Genomic DNA, 17,441 nt, shown 5'->3' with positions numbered 1-17,441 from the left:
AGTGATCAAAGTATAAATGCAATGTACTGCATAAAGAGTTCGCAATCCGCATCTCACCTATGCAGTCAGCAATGTTCATTTCCGAGAACAAAAAGCTTTTGGAAGGTGAGGTTGTACAGGTGTCTCAGCACATGAATCAGAAAGAAAATAAAAGCTGAAGAAAAATGTCCAAAGGGCAAATATTCCTGTCTTACCTCTTTGTTTCCATCAGATGTTTCATATTTGTAAAGAGCACTGACAAGATCAGAAACCCTTGTGAGGTAAAAGCATATCATGAATAATATGAGTATTTCATGTCTGACCTCCATCAAAAAGCACTTGATCATATTTTACAGATTTTGGATCTGAGCCTACAAGTTATGCTGCAAACTCAGTTTCTTTTTTACTGATGTTCCATGCAAGCACAAAATCTGCCCGCAAATTGATAGATGGAACTCTCCTGGTGAAATTGGGCTGCTACACAGATGTGTACTTGTTTTCTCATGCAAAAGAGTATGGAACTCTTACTAGACATCTTCCTCTCGGCTTAAACCTCATCTCTTCTTGGAGAGGAGTCAGGTAAACATTCCCATTCCTGTCTGAGGTAGTTCATACATTCAAACATCCATCCATCCATCCATCCATCCATCCATCCCTCCACCCACTTAATTATAAAAAAACCACAATTGCTTTATATGAAGTGACTAACTACTCTGTGTTAGAGGGAAATAAGAAACAGGTGAGCAGAAATAATATCACATCTCTTTGCAAACTGAATTTTTGCCCATCCCCTCTACAAATACAGTCTGCTGAAGGTTTAAACAGGTCTTCAGGTATCTGACCTATTTCAAAATGAGTTTACAGCATGTTTTTTTTCCCCTCTTGGTTGAGAAGCTGGTGTCCAGAATAGCTAACGTAACAAAACTTTGCAGCAATGTATGCTATTGAATTTTTAAGCATCCGACGACTGGAGGAAAGCCTATACTTACAATTTAGGCAATCAGCCACCCTTTCAAACTGATGAATGTTTACTTCTTTTCAGCAAAACCCTAATGATTTTTAAACTATGAAATTATATATATTTCTTAGCTTCCTATTCCATTCTTCACTACATCAGCATACAGAGTCGCTGCCTTTGTGGTTTTTTTCCATTATGAGTATGCTGGGATCATCCTGGAGAGGAAAAAACAATTTATTAGAGCACGTTCCAGGACATGACACAGGTAAGTCTTAAGTAATTTCTATAACCTCCAGGGTTTTGCAATAGGGACAGAAAGTAGTTCACTGATGTCTGACATTTCTTCTGGTCTATTTATCAATAGCTTGTGTCCTGGCATCTTCATTTCTGCTACCTGACTAAGAACTAAAATAAGATAATAAGAGTCAGCGTCACTCTTCATCTGCTATTGTGGAAGTATTCAATGTCTTGAAATGACGGGAGAAAGAAAGGGAGAAGTTTGTCAGGATATTATCAGTCTGAAGAATTAGCACAATGAACTAGGAAAACTAATCTTCCATTTCTAGAGTGTTTAATTAGTAGCTCTGAGACCTGAGTCACATTTGTAGCCAGTGTTTGGCCAGCCTTTCTCAGCAATGTCACTCAGGTTGAATTTCCCTATCGCAAACCTTCTTTGGTAGCAGCATTCCACCTCAGGTGACATTCAAAGAGCAAGAAGAATACTGGCGAACCTCAGTAGGAGAATCTGGGGGTGACAAAGGTGAACAGGACAAATCAAAGGATACAAGGATTTCTGGAAAGCTGGAACTGATGAATGTGGTTGGCTTTTTGTGGGAGGGAACTAAGGAATTCACATTTTTTTTGCAACTTCCCTAAGTTGCATCTTGTTTTGCCTGTCTCCTTGAACCATCCATAGCACAGCCACTCTCAGCATCCTGTGGGGTTTCCAACATCTGTGCCCTCCTCCATCTTTCAATTACTGACCCAATGATCACAGCTGAGGTGGCTTGTGGCCAGCACCGGGGCAGAGGAAGGAGGAAGCTGAGATTTTCTCTGTGTGTTACCCTGTTCTAACTGTGTATATGTGTAATGATCTGGTCTCATCTCCCATCACAGATTGATGCAGCAGAGAGAAAGAGAAGTGAAAAAAAAAACCACCTCAATTAAATTCCAGACCTCTCTGCTGTCAAGCACACATTTTGGTTGCTTATTCAGCTCTATTTTAGTATTTTATGTTTAATGATTCATTTTTCACCTAGGAGTCTGTCTAAAGACTATCTATAAAGAGGTCTACAGCTACATTTTTTGAATGAAAGCAACTATTATTGGTTTAAATAGAAGGCTCTTCTGTCACAGATATGCTTGTTAAACCTATCTCACTTCTCTTTTAAAAATTTGACCATCAGTATCACAACAAGAACTTTTCTGACAATCCATCACCTATTTAAGGGCCTAAATGGGAATGAGAATTTTCTTAAAGTCTAGTTCCAGCTGTGCTGAGCCCAACAATGTCTTGCTTGAAGACTAAAAATCAGATTTATTGGAACTACAGGATCAAGCTTGTGCAAGCAAAACCTCAGATTTTCCTTCAGTAATTGAATTTAATGAAAATCTTTTCCAGGTTTGTACATCATGAAAAAGAAAGAGACCTGTTGGGTTGGGGGAAATAAAAAAAGGTTGACCAGGTTATACATAGGCTTTTTTTTTGGTCTTTGGAAAATTGCAATAGCATATTGTTCTTTAAAATTACAAAAAAAAAAAAAAAAAATATAGATAGACATTTCGCAGATGCAAATATGCTCTGAAATAATTTTTCAGACTTCAGTGAAATTAAACATTTCATTACTTTAAAGCAATATTGAATATTTGACTTATTATTTCAAACGAAATTTTTAAAAAAATGACATAAAATGAAAGGATAAATGCGTACGTAAGACTGGAAATTTTGCTTCATATAGAAGTATTAAACATATTTTTACATATTTGCAAAATAGAAAAAGGTGTGGCTTTTTGCGTGGAAAAAAATTAAGAGTTATAAAACATTTAAAAAAACAAATTATTTTTGCTGAAATAAACATTTTTCTGTAAAACCTTTTACTTTCAATGAATTATCTTTTTTACTAGAAACATTTCTAAATTAATACTTTTAGTCTGTAGTGATAGGTACCGATTTCTGACACTTGGATCCTCCATCATCATCCACATGTTGTTGTATTTTGACAAGTGTCTCCAATGATCTCGTATTTATTTTCTATCAAATTAGGGTAAAAATGGAGTTTTTCATCAGACAAAACTTTGAAACATGCACAGTATCTGTTTGAAACACAACCATGCTTTTCTGGCCCATACTAACTCCTGAACTATGCCTGAAAATTGTCTGGAGGGTATAATCTGTCCTGAACTGGCCCAGGGGTCATTAGGAGCATAAGGATGTATTCCGTTAAGTTCCAGCATCTAGGAATGTTTCTAGAGAATACCTAATCTGCTGTTGTTTTGAGTCCTTGCTGATTTAAAATCTATAGAACGTGACTGATGAGAATATGGTTTGTTACGAAATTTGCTAAACAAAATGTTCTGAAAATGTGTTCATAACCCGTGATGTTGGCATGACATATTCACACCTGAGACAGTTCCCATATTTATAAATCTGTACCAAGGACATACAGACAGCTTGTGATCTTACTGACATGTCCTACAGTCAGCAATACAAATTTCAGCTAAAATACATTAATATTCTAATGAAAATTCAAAGAATTCAGCTGCTTTTTTGAAAAACTGTTCACCTCCATAAAAGTATATTGAACCAACTAGTACGCAACAGTCTGTAAATACCTGATCACTGAGGGTATGTTTACTGCACAGAAGCACATGAGGCTACTCATGGCCAGCATTTTTTTTTTTCCTAAAACAGCAATACCCAGCAGTAAACTGCTTGAGATATGAGAGACTTTTGTTTGGGGAGAAACTTCTCTTCCAGAGGATTTATATATGTCACAAAAATGATGCTCTCCTCCTGGGAGAGGCAGTTGACCTGAACACTGGGGTTTATTGTAACTTAGAATCATAGAATCACAGAATGGTTTGGGTTGGAACTGACCTTTAAAAATCATCTTGTCTAACCTACCTGCCACAGCGCAAGGATATCGTTCACTAGATTAGATTGCTCAAATATGTTTTAAAATATATTTTAAACATAGATCTTCTACATACTGACTAGTCTACTTCCCCAGTGTTGAGAAGAGCTGTAATGAAACAGATAAGGAAGACATAAAACTTATAGTACATAGCAGTTATGTCACATTTAATTAAAAAACCCCTCCAAAATTATTTGAAATTCTTGTAATGATTCTGTATACTATGCTGCATTCAGGGTAGGAAGTAAAAAATGCACAGTTTAGGAGCAAAAGAGAAAGCACACCACGTGTCACGTTCTCCAGGCATGTCTTTTTTCTCCCTGCAAATTATACCTCAATAGAATAATTTTCTGTACCTATCTAGAATTATATTAACTGTGTGCAGCAGCTCCAATGTAGTGTCCCTGATGCCCACTATGCCTTCCTGGGCATAAGCACATGCTTCTTAATCACTGGTCATAGAATCATAGAATGGTTTGGGTTTGAAGGGACCTTAAACATCATCTAGTTCTAACCACTCTGCAATAAGCAGGGACATCTTCCACTAGATCAGGTTGCTCAAAGCCTCATCCGACTTGGCCTTGAATGCCTCCAGGGATGGGGCATCTACCACCTTGCCGGACAACCTGTTCCAGTGCCTCACCACGACTTATAGCTAATCTAAATTTACTCTCTTCCAGTTTTCCTAGCTTGTACTGACTGAGAGAACAGAGCCTGTGTTTGCACAAGAGCTAGACAAACTGCTGAAGGTTTGAGAGACAGAATGTATTGCTGATTACAGTAGGTTTATACACTATACTGTCATGACAAAACAAGAATTGGGAAAACCAAGTAGTTGAAGTTAGAAGAGGACAAGATAGAGAAAACATTCTTTATAAAGAACATGGCATTGCCTGAGCACAATCAAAATCTATCACAGCTCCCAAGACGCTTCTGCCTATTGTGTTGCCATGATCAGGAGCCATTTATCTGACCTTTCATGGGAGCTACTGGCTATGAGAGGTGGTTTACCGTCTTCTCATACTGTCTTGTGCAGAACCTGAGCCTGTGCTGCCATATACTGCATGGCAGCACCATTGAGCCTTCCGGTAGTTTAATGACTTCAAGATTGAAAACTGGGATACCCAATTTTGTGTCTTTGTAGAAATGGTCAGCAACTGAGAAAGAATTTTATGGAACTAGATGTTGCACTAAGACGAGCAGTTGCATTTAAGACCTATTTTAAATTCTTTTAAGAATCTAGTCCTGAAAAGTGACACAGATATGTGAGGTAAGAAATGGTCTTCAAGTAACATTGTGTGACTTGAAAATGAGAAAATAATTTATGTAGCAGTATAGTGAAAGAGAGCAGGAAATACCAAACACCATTTAAATAAATATGAAAAACCTGTGACTCTTTCAATTTCCTTTTTATGAAGTTTTTCAAATGTGTTTTAAGGAAACAAAATCTGTGCATTCTTTCTAGCAGATTCGGTCTTTTTCTTTTTCTCAAAGAATAAAATTACCAACCTCCCATTTTCAGCACTTGGATCCTGTCTGAAATCTATTAGGAAAGCTTAGTGTCAGCAATGATGCATCTGGAAAAATCTGCTTACATTAAGTATGGAAACTTATGGGAGCTCAGGAGATGGGAAATGACCGCTTTATGCCTCTTCTCAGAATTCAGTGTACATTGTCTACAGGAATCTCTACCTGCTTTGTTTTCCTCTTGGACACTGAACACATTGTGTTTCATGTAACAAAATTTACCTAGCAGTGCTGATCCTTCCTTTAGTCTTCTCTTTGATATTTCTATGTTTTACTTCAATTTTTTTTTTTTTTTTGCCAAATAATTCCACTCTTCTGCTAAATCTTCCATCCTTGCACTTCTCCAGCCTCCCTTCTCTCTGGATGCTACCTTCAGGGGTGTGCAAGTATCTGAGAACTTTGCTTTTTTCTACATAAGCTCACACTTCCTGTCTCCTGCCCTCACCTCATAATTTTATCCTGGTTTTACTCTGTAGTCAAAAAGGGGGAAATTAAAGTGCCAGCTGCACTGACGCTCCATGTACTAGTCAAAAAAAAAAAAAAAAAGGGGTAATAGCCTTACAGAAATAATAACAACAGCTTCCACCTAGAATGAGGCAGAACTGTGTCTCCTACTTAGTCAAGAAACAGCGTACCCATGTTTTCTACGGAAAGAGAGGCCTAAATTAAGAAGGTTTAAAAGGAGGTATGAATCATATGATTAAAGTGATCAGTGTGGTCCACTTAGGGTAGAGGACAAAAGAAGATTCTCTTCACAAATAATAACCATTTCAGTTCACATTTTTACTACACTATAGAGCGTATTGACTCAAAGAAATTAACAGAGATTTAACATCTTGCTTTTACATGGTTTCTCACGTGCAACACTGAGCATTACATAGTAGTTATAGAGCCTGCAAAACAGCTGTTTTCCAGCATTTACTCATGTATCCCATTCACATGTTAGCTTAGAATTGTGGAAGACAGTCAAAATTCCATAGGCCAAAAGGTATCAGTGATGAAAGAGTAAAAGGAGCTGAAGACCAGCTAAATGGTGAGGAATGAAGGGATAGGACAGCAGCAGAAATCCCAGTTTAGAAACGGATTAGCAATGAATATCAGCACCAATAAAAAACATTTAGGCTTCAGTAAGTTCTGAATTCAAAACAATAATGAAACTCAAAATGATGGACTGAAAATACAATGTGCAATCAGTGATGTTCCTATGTTAATTTCATTTTTGTTGTCCTAATCCTTCCCAGCTTAGAGAGGGCTGAGGGGTGTCCTCATGGCAATCTACACCTTCCTCAGGGAGGGCAGCAGAGGAAGAGGTGCTAATCTCCTCTCTCTGGTGACCAGGAGGTAGATTCAGACTTGATGTAAGGAAAAAAATTTTACAATGAGGGTGATAGGACACTGGAACAGGTTGCCAGAGAGGTGGTGGATGCTCCATCCCTGGAAACATTCAAGGCCAGGCTGGACAGGGCTCTGAGCAACCTGATCTAGTTAGAGATGTCCCTACTCCTTGCAGGGGGGTTGGACTAGATGACCTTTAAAGGTCCCTTCCAACCCTAATGATTCTATGATTAAGTATACAAACAAACAGTCAGCAACTGCAGAAGAAATGGAAGATATTAATTCATCCTGACTGAAGAAAGGTACTGGACGCTTGGGGTGTCCCAGTTGTAAAAGAAAGACTTTGGTGAAGAAACAGATAGTTCCAAAAGTTCTACCTTATCAAAGTAAACATAAAATGAAGCAAGTTCTCAACAATTAACTTAGATCAAAAGGAAACAGGAAACTAAAACCACATTATTTAAAAGACAAGGGTGTATGTTTTTAAGTAGGAGTGCACTGTTAAACTGAAGTTTAATATATAATATTTAATTATTTAATATATAATATATAATGACGTGGTCATTCAGATTTGCACACTGCTGAGAAGAAGGACGTAGAAAACGTATTCTATAATTGTGACTGTAAAACTCCTTTTTTTTCTTAGAGATGTAGGACATCAGATGCATTTCCATATGTACTTACAACAATAAGGCTACAGAAGGCCTAATCTCTTCATGACCTCAATTTAAACTCGATTCTAACTTTCCTAGACTGATCTAGGATGGCAGCAAGATTAATTTCATTTCAGTTCTTCATATCCATTTTGAATAGAAATGCATTTTTCTCTACTTCAACATGAATGAATGACAAAGCACCTGCAACATTTTTTCCATTAATTCATTTTACTATCATACTGGAAACAAAAAGAATCAGTACAATGTATTCCAGTCTTTAAAAATACTCTTGATATTCATAAATAAGAAACATTATCACACAATAAAGAATTATAACATATGTGAATAAAAAGTATTTCATAAAGCAGTAGACAGTAAAAAATATTTAACGTCAAGGCCATGTTTCTGACACATGTATTCTGTTGAATTTTACATAGTTGTTTTTAGCTGTTTCACATGCACAATAATCACCTTGTTGGCTGTCCCGTTTTTCAGATGCAGTCTGGATGAATAAATCGGTTGATTAAAGATTGTTGCAACACGAAGGAAGGTTTAGCAGCCTGAAAAAGAATGGTTAAACCAGAGCCAGACCCCTACAGTACTTGTAGTCACTTGTAACTCTATTGTGGTAAGAGTCAGCCATGTCTGCCCATCAGTTGGAGAAAGGGCATTACAAAATGTCAGATTGTCCTGGTTTCGGCTGAGATGGAGTTAATTTTCCTCTCAATAGCCAATCCGATGTGTTAAGGGTCATCGGGTGGTGAGAAGTTCAGCATAATTCAGGGGTTTTGTTTTGTTTTATTTTGGTTTTTTTTTAGAAAAATTATTATGACTACTATTGTTTTTCTATTATTATCATTATAATATCTATATTATTATATTTTCCTTTGCTATCCTAGTAAACTATTTAAACCTCAACCTATGAATTTTATTTTGTTCCCAATTCTCTCTCCCATCCCCTGGGGAGGGGGAGCATGATTGCGCAGCTCTTTGGTACTTGATTGCTGACTGTAGCTAAACCATGACAAGGTTTTAGCACTAACAAACCTCTAACAATTGAACCCATTATTGACAATTATCTACTTATTTCTGTAAAGACTCTGGGTCAAACCTCACATTATATTATTTAGTGCAAATTCACAGATCTAAATCCGCATCTTCAGTTTTTCTTCACCCTCCATTTTTTATTTCAAAACTGTAAGCTGAGCTATAGGAATTCCCATGCTAAAATTACCATAAAACTGAAAAATTAATAATATGGAAAATAAAAGCATTTTCATACTAGTACAAATCACTACAGGGAAGAGTTGTGCATAGAATTTTTTCTCTACAAAAATAAATGTTTGAACATGCCTACTCCGTTAAGTTGGTTTATGTATGCCATGAGCTATTTTGACCTAAGTTTCTATTTCAGAATCCACCATGAGAGATACGCAGTATGTTGCCTATTCCCATTTTTCATATGCCACAAAAATAAAATTAAACTGTCCACCCACTGAAAAAAATGCCAAACTAGGTTTCTTCAGAGATAATTGTCAGCTGAACCAATTTCAAACAACACATCTGTCTTAGTAGAGTTCATAGACTTCGTTTCTACCTTCTTTACCTTTACTGATCTTCTTCAGTGGACAATTTATTAATGTGATTATATAGAGATATTCCTTAGTCTTTTGAGAGAAACACCTTTGCATACTGTACTTTCTGGTACAGTATGCTTAGCTATTTTTTCTTGGTGTAACACTTACTGTGGAGTAGGGTGCTTGCTTTAAAGAAATAATAGTGACATAGACATGCAATTCATGGGTGGGATGAAAAAGATTACATTCACAGATGGACAAAGGATAAAACTGCCCCCTCTATGTTCAGGAGAACGGGCGTTCAGGAGACCATGAGTAACAATGCAGTTTATTTTGCTGTAAAAGTCAGGATGATAGTGTTTAAATAGTTTATGTGAAAGCATGGTCACTCTATAAGTTGTGAAACTGCCATTTACAACCTTAATGATGAAAAGCCATCGATATTCTGTGAGAACAGCTTGATTTCTGAAAAGAATTATGTCTTTCTTAATTCATAGCTGGGAGAATTTGACTGAGTCTGCTTAAATGAAGGTATCTGAGATAAAATAATACACAGGATACAGTTCTGCACATTCTGCACATTGTAGCAGAATTGTGGCTTTTGGGGCTTCTATTTAGATGCATTAGTCTTTTCCTTTATAGGTCAGTTATAAATCACTCCTGCCAGCAGGCACACTACATAAAATAGGATTCAAGTGAATATTTACAAGGTATTTAAGGGGAAATTTAACTTGTTCTCATCAGTATTCCTAATTGTTAGACACTAATAAAACTAAGGATGTAATTCTTGCTAGGATTTTAAAAGAACAGAAGAATCACAATAAATGAAAGCAAACCACACGATTTTCAGCAGCATTAAAGTTTCCAGTAAATGGGGCTTGTCATCCTTTAGTTGTCCAAAAGCAAGCCTAAAAAAAAGAAAACCCTGGCTTGTTTGAGGAAAGAGGAAACAAAGAACCATTAAATAATTTCCATTAATTGATAATACATGCGTCATTTGATAGAACAATATTGGCCCTATTTTAAAATAAATACTTTATTTACAATATGAAAATATTTCTTCAGAGGAAGAAAAGAAAAGCCATACTTTACTGGTCTAAAGAACACCTCATGAATGCCAAAGTTCTTAAAAATTTAGACATATCATGCACTTGAAGTTTTATACAATATTTTATAAGGCATAGAGAGTAGTTCTGTTATATTTTTAATAATAATTGTAAAATCACACTTAAAATACATTATTTTAATCTATCACTCAATAAAAACAGCAGTTTAAAATAAATAAAACAGTTACAGAAAGGTAACTTCAGCTGTTCTCAACTGAAAACATGAAGATAATTTTGTAAATAAAATGTATCTCATCTAAATGCAATGAAAATTACTTTTCTCCTTCGTACCTAAAATATATCTGAAATATTTGTTCCTGGTATTCACTCATTTACTGCTCTGTAGCAAATTCTTTAGTGAATTTGGAGAACTCATTCTCCTGGTCTATTACTTGCAGCATCGTATTTGATTTCCTCCTTGACAACTTGAAAAAGTCCTGTCTTTCACTCGAATACTTACGTCCTGCCACTTTCAGCAGAAGGTAACGCTGTCATCGGTTTTGGGCACTGATGTCAAATTGTGGCAACTTGTCACAAACTCTATTTGTTAACAAGCTTGGAATCAGAATTAACACTAAGCTTAAGAACTGAGACTCCAACCAAAAAGAAAAAGGAGCTATTGAGAGCCCTGCTGTTGCACCTGGGGCTCATCGAAGGGTTTGGTGCTCCTCATTCCTCCCTCCAGCTCCCTTGAAACAGGGAGCCCCGGGCTTGAGGCTTAGTGATGCCACCCTGTGGACAAGAAAATTGCCAAGGACGATCCCTAAAATTTCTAAGCTATTACACATCAGAATAACAGGAAATCAATAATTTTTTTATTTATTAAAAAAAAAAAAAAGGGTTTATTCCTGTAGAGAATCCAGCTGTGTTTAATTAACAGAAAGGAAGGAAAGGACTCAGACAAAGAAACCTTGGATACCAAATAACAAATATATATTGCTAAACATTAGAGTGACTCAAACCAAGTATTGGTTGATCTGCAAAGAGCTCTGTATACACATGCCTTTTCAGGGATTCAACTTCCTTTCAGAAGAATTAAGTCAACAATGACATTAATTCCTGCCTATCCACTATTTCCCGATTCTGCTGTGGCCTAAAAGAGACAAGCAGCACTGAAATTCATGGAGTTTGGTTATCCCTTGTGCGGCTGAGGGATTCAAACTCTTTTCAGGACCTCTGACTGTGGGCAGTCAAATGCTGCCTCTTTGTTTGCTGAAAGCGCTTCTCACTTGCCCTGACTCAGCCTTTCTAAAGTGTCACGTCTGTCCACATTCAACCCAGTAAGACAAACCAGTATAACACACCGACATGCAAATAGGAATTTGGTGCATTAATTTCTCCTCCTCTTTCCCTCAAACATTGGTAGCTATGTTTAGGAGCAATCTCTCCCTGGCCAGTAGTTGGTCCCCTAACTTGTCTTCTGGACCAACCCACGGATTGCACAGATTTGTGGATAGGCTCTGCAGTGTCCTCTGGAATACACCATCCTCAGATTTCATGTTAGTTAGGTGTTCAGGCATAAATCATAAAGTAAATCCTCATTCAAGGTAAAAATGACCCTTTGTTATTCTTCTATTTCATTACTTATCTATGTATACCTACACTGGTTAGACATTCAACAGAATCTACTTTAGTACAGGAAGACCAAGCTCAACACCTAATTTCTGTTACAATTTCCCTTGTTCAGAAAAGACACCTTACTTTAAAACTGACCCTTAAATAAAGTCGTTACATCCTTTTATTACACCTTCATAAGAAAACTAAAAGGAAAGCTTCTGTTCTCACTTTTTTTTGAGTGAAAGATCAGAAGGGGTTAGACTAGCAAAGAGTTTGTGATCTGCCCTACCTGATGCAAAGTTTGAGGCAGTCGGTAGTGGACACAACTTGTAGCCGTAAAATGAAGAAACTGCTGCTTCTTGTCTATTATCCCTTGTCTGCTTCACCTGCTTAGTTTCTAAAACTTAGTTTCTTATTATACTTATGTTGAACCATTTATGTTGAACCATTTATGTTGAACCACACATAGTAAATCCTTGATTCTACTTGGGGCTCTTTTATCTTTCTTGTTATAAACATTTTGTAGGTAAAGAAAAAAAACAAACACAAGTACTTGGGAAGGAAGGAAACCAGGTTATCTATAAAACAGAGCACACAGCTGTACCACAGCAAGCCAGATTGCTGACATGCATCTATTACAAACTGGAGTAAAGCATATCCTCAGATAGAATTTAAATTTTACTCCCGCCAGATAAATGGTTCCTTCAACCTTTTGGTCTGCCAAGCACTAAATTCCTGCCCAGTCATCCTCCAGCAGTAACTATTGAATTCTAGATAATTCATGCAGTTCACAGATCCAGCTTTGTAACAGGTTATTCAAGGCAAATAAATTCAGAATTAGTTTCTCTTAGAGAATTAAGTAAATTGAAACCTGCGGAAAGTACATTCCAAGACTGATATTTCTTCTCAACACATCATCTCATCTTCCCTGCCCTCAAAAAAACACTCCTTCCTTCAGAAGAATCTTTAATAAAATATTCCCTTCCAAAACAATAACAAATTTAACAGTTCCCAAGTTCATCCTCCTTTTTTTTTCCTTATTACTAGCCCAGTTCTCCAAAGACAAATAACTTTTCTTTAATCATAGAAGAAAGTTGCCCCCCTTGTGCATATGCACTGCAATTCAGTCCTTAATTAGATAATCAGAAAGTATTTTTCCCAAAGGACCCTGCTTCATTCAGCATACCAGATGGAGTACACTCGAGTAATGAACAAGATCTATGTGTTTTATTACAAGGTTAAAAGGAAAAACAAAGGGAAACAAAATGGAACAATATTCTACAGAAACAGATTCTACTCCAGGCTCTGCCACTGAGTTTCCAGGTGATGCTAAACAATTATTTTAATTCAAAATTTGTCCACTTTGTCACCCGCTATGTATTTCTTGTTTTCTGATTGTTCAAATTAAGGTTCTGGCTCTGATCTGTAAAAATTCTTACAACACAAAGATGAATCAAGCGAGACATACTTAGAACATGTTAAATGCTTCAACACCCTGAAAAATAACTTCTGGTTGTTTTAACTGAGGCAAACTTACTAAAATTAGTAACATTTTAGTCTCTCTCAGTCTCAGTACCCTACCTGTAAAATGGGAATAACAACTTCTGGTGTTTCTGTGAAAATCGATTTGGTTTTATTAATTTGAAGGTCTAAGCTACTACTGGCACAAGTGTCTTGGAACAAAGCTAAGAGGAAAGTAGTCATTTTTTATGTGGAAGAACTTTTAAATTCAAGAATAAGGCCTAAATTATACAAATGTGTGAGGAAAACAGTACACAAAATTTATTTATTGATTGAGTTTCTTCATCCTGCAGTAAGCAAGGAAAGTCCTGTGGAAAAACCATAATATATTCAGTAATAATGATTATATAATTATGTTTATACACATGCAAATTAAATTAAGGTTGCGTAGAAAACCTATATGATATTTTCCAATATTTAAATACTTGATTTTTTATTGTAACTTCATTTATTTTTAAGCTCTTTGTGTGGAATGTGGTCACACACATACACAAGCCATAAGAGAAGCTAACAAGAATCAGAGAACTTCTGTTTGAAATTTTGCCTAAAAAAATATTGACAATCAGTTCTCAACTAAGAGATCAACCATGTTATTGAAAAGGTTTTAAGATTTTGAGAGAACTGGGACTGTCCAGCCTGGAGAAGGCTCTGGGGAGACCTTATAGCAGTCTTTCAGTACCTAAAGGCCCCCTACAGGAAAGACAGGGAGAAACTCTTCAGCAGGGTGAGTTCTGATAGGACGAGGGGTAATGTTTTTAAAATAGAGGGAGGTATATTCATATTAGGTGTTAGGAAAAAATTTTTTACAGTGAGGGTAGTGGAACACTGGGAAAGGTTGCCCAGAGAAGTGGCAGATGGCCCATCCCTGGAAACATTCAAGGCCAGGTTGGACAGGGCTCTAAGTAACCTGATCTGGTTGGAGATGTCCCTGCTTCTTGCAGGGGGGTTGGACTAGATGACCTTTAAAGATCCCTTCCAACCCTAACTCTCCTATGATTCTAAGATTTAAAAAAATAAAAAAGAGGTACATAAAAACAGGCCATTGTTACTCTAAGCACATGCAAAACAGCAAAAAAAAAAAAAAGGAAAACCAAACTTCTCATCATGAAGAAGCCCAAAAAATCCCCTTATGGTTAGTAACAGTAAAGATTCATTGGAACAGATGTTATCGAATGCATGTGAAGATTTATGTTGTCTTAAACACAGGCCCATATCAAACAAGAACCTTCAAACAAATGAATTCCTTTTTGAAGATATCAAGGAATTTGATTGCCTAGTGAAACCTGATTAAATTTTTACTTTAATACAAAACAAAGAATAATGTTTAACACAGCATGTAGTTGAATTTTCAACATTGCATACTGCCATTAAATATGTAATTGTAATTTTTAAGTTGAATGAGTGCTCCTCCTCTTGGTACACTAAAGTATTTAACTTGGCTGAATATCTGTTGTTGAACACATACAATGAAAGTAGTTTACAAGTTCTTTGTAGGAAAGTGGTTTGTGTTACGAGTGATCACTTAAAAACGTCTACTTCAGAGTGAGCCAAAACCCTATGGTCTGTCAGATTTCGCTTAGTACTAATAAGTAACACGTAATTTATTGACACAACAGGTATTGTGTCTGCCTGCATACTTCCAAATGGTTTTCCACTGCCCTGGTACAGTTACCTGATTTTTTCCAGACAAACTGGAATTCCATTGCTATAATTTACGATGCTTTACGATCTTAGCCGAGCAAAGATGTCAGACATAGGTTAAATCCAGTTGACTTCTCTGGGAATTAAGCATAAGATTAAGTGCTTTGATAAATTTGTTTGTTTGTTTGTTTTAAATAAGCATCAATATTAATGCATACTAAGAATCTTGCAAGGCAGAGCTTGTGAGTAGCGCAGTTATTCAGGAGTTAAATGTGTACATTGCTTGTAAATAAACTGTTTCTCCTCTTAGTATACTGTATTGAGAACATAGAAGAATCTCTCTCAATTAGAGCTCCTTAAGAGTGAATTAAGTACATTGTAATGAGATATAAAATCATCATGCCTGAATTGCTCCTTCACATCTAATCTAGATTTGAAATGAAAATATTATCTGCCACCAGTTTGAGCTTATGCCTATGTAAAGTGAGCTTGGTTGCCCAGATGCATTCATGTTAGAAAAATATATCACAAATATGACAAAAGGACTTACACAACTCTTTGCACATGCCTGAGGGACTACATCGAGGTCAGTCTGCCACATTATTCCCAAGGATTTATTTAGGCTACACAGCTTCATGTATATGCACATAACATTAGCACATGGAAAGATATCAATACATCTTCACTCATACCTACGCTAATAACCACAAAGGGACTGCTAAATCAAGATTTAAGACATGAAGAAGGCATGATGTAAGGCAAAACGTTTCTTTTTTTTTTATTCTAAGTTAAGAGTAAAATATTTTTAAGATCAAGACTTAAAAGTCTTAATCTTTTCAGTACGTAAAAATCTTTTAAGTAAAAGATTTTTAAGACTAAGACTTAAGATTTATTCTAAGTTTGGCAAGTCCATTCTGGTCCTCTTCTCACTACCAACTCCATGGCACTTCACTTATCTATCATATGAGGTTTTTTAAGCTCTGCCTGCCATTTAGCTTCAATGTCCACACAAGTCTCACTGAGTCAGTATAGTGCACCAACCTATGATCTACAAGACAGAGATAGAGAAGACAGAGCATTTACCAAGTAGAATTTGAAGAGACATCTAGTCAAGCACAAGAGAGGCAGCTACTGAATCTGCAACAACCTGGTCAGAAAAAAAACCCAAAACATAAGTTGTTCTCCAAGTAGTTTTGAGTTGTTAAATGGCAGGTTTTAAGCCTACATCCACCACTGTTAAAAAACTACAGGTATATAGGCTGATCCCCTCAACTTCTGCACCCATAAATATCTGGGTCCAGGAGGTTACGTTCCTAAACTAGCTGTTAGAGCTGGTGCTATGTTCAATTCAGCAACCTGCCTTTTCTGGGCTTTTGTTGCAATCCAGAAGCAGGCAACGTTAACCTTCAAGGGGTGAGCCGCACAGCAGTTCAGTACTGCAGTTAAGAATTACAATCAAGTTTTGTGGCACCACCCGAAATATTTAGTGTAATGGCCACAGAATTCAGGACACAGATCAACTCCAACACTGCCAGCCCATAGAGGATAAATCCACTAACACAGGGAGCCCGCTGTCACAACCGAAAGAAGAATTAGAGTGAAATGAGGGTAGTGTCGCAGCAGAAGTGATTAATGCATACTGATGTTAAGCCTACTGGCTGTAAACAACACTGGTGCGTATCAGTATCAGAGCTCCAGTAGCTGTCTCTTGTGATAAGCTAGCACCTGTTTCAAACATGGGACAACAACTACAACATTGTCAGCAGCACTGGTCTTACATCTGTTGCTCTGGTGCCTAACATTGTTCTGTGCAATGATCAAAGCTATTGTAAATTCAGTGGGTCCTTAACTTCTGCCAAGTGACCGTGAACTAGGCCTTCAGACATCTCCATACACACTGGCTTTGCCTTCTGCACTTGTAGGATTATCATGATCTGCTGCACAATTTGCAATTCACATGAGGAATGGCAAATCCATCCAAACTGGTGGCTTGCAGGTTCATATTATTGTTTCTGGACAGTGATCCTCCTCAGGAGGGCATCCCATAGAAAGGATATGTCTCCTTGCCAGAACTTATTACGCAATAGAAAAGGATGGATTTGCTGAAAGAGGGAGGAAGGCGGCAGGGGGTGGCTGGGGGAGGTAAGACATGGAATTGTTCAAAGTCCACCAAAATGCAATCACTTGCTTCCTATATCTTGTATGTCCTAATGTCATCTGTGAATGATACCTATGCAAGGAGGTTCACCTTTCCCTTCCCTTCATGGCTCCCCAAAGGCAGGACCCTCCATTGCACTTCATATTATTCCAAGTGATCTGGAACACAGCCTTTCTTCCTTGAGAAGCTGACAGCAGGACAAGTCACAAAGGGTAGCATTTGCATGTCACAGAAACAGAGAAAATCAGGGCCCTTCTGAGACAGAAAACCCATATGTCGTACTATGCAATTA

General features: G+C 37.0%; 1 long non-coding RNA gene across 1 annotated transcript; it reads right to left on the bottom strand.

Annotated features, from left to right (window-relative positions):
• Positions 1-7,857: 7,857 nt before the first annotated feature.
• On the bottom strand, positions 7,858-16,140 carry LOC147596358 (uncharacterized). The gene is made up of 2 exons (XR_015261442.1): positions 16,075-16,140; positions 7,858-10,074 (listed from the first exon to the last, which is right to left on the bottom strand). It is a non-coding gene; the product is annotated as an uncharacterized LOC147596358 (long non-coding RNA).
• Positions 16,141-17,441: the final 1,301 nt, after the last annotated feature.

Source organism: Chlamydotis macqueenii, chromosome Z (genome assembly GCF_036417535.1).
Source record: "Chlamydotis macqueenii isolate bChlMac1 chromosome Z, bChlMac1.mat, whole genome shotgun sequence".
Classification (NCBI taxonomy): domain Eukaryota; kingdom Metazoa; phylum Chordata; class Aves; order Otidiformes; family Otididae; genus Chlamydotis; species Chlamydotis macqueenii.
This window is presented reverse-complemented; position numbering and strand designations above follow the sequence as displayed.